This window comes from Etheostoma spectabile, chromosome 7 (genome assembly GCF_008692095.1).
Source record: "Etheostoma spectabile isolate EspeVRDwgs_2016 chromosome 7, UIUC_Espe_1.0, whole genome shotgun sequence".
NCBI lineage: Eukaryota > Metazoa > Chordata > Actinopteri > Perciformes > Percidae > Etheostoma > Etheostoma spectabile.
The window spans coordinates 11,389,409-11,389,632 of record NC_045739.1 but is presented as its reverse complement, the minus strand read 5'-3'; the positions used below and the strand labels follow the sequence as shown (position 1 = coordinate 11,389,632).

The following is a 224-nucleotide window of genomic DNA, read 5'->3' as shown; positions in this document are numbered from 1 at the left end:
CGTCCTTGAGAACTGTAAGTCGTATAACTGATGTCAGTTCATTTAAGCCTGTTGTATTGGTCTATAATTCTTGCAAATTTAAAAGTTATAGCTAGGGATTTTGTTGTTCATGTTCTTCACCTGTTAACTAGGTTACACGTTGCTTGATTGTAATAAAGCATAAACAGAAAGAAGTTGTCTCCATCCGTGTTCTAAGTTGGAAACCAGAATCAGCTTTAAATACA

At 34.8% G+C, this 224-nt stretch overlaps 1 protein-coding gene across 1 annotated transcript in view; it reads right to left on the bottom strand.

Moving 5' to 3' along the window:
• Nucleotides 1–224, bottom strand: part of smc5 (structural maintenance of chromosomes 5) — a 17,261-nt gene that overhangs the window by 5,581 nt on the left and 11,456 nt on the right. The window lies entirely within an intron of this gene.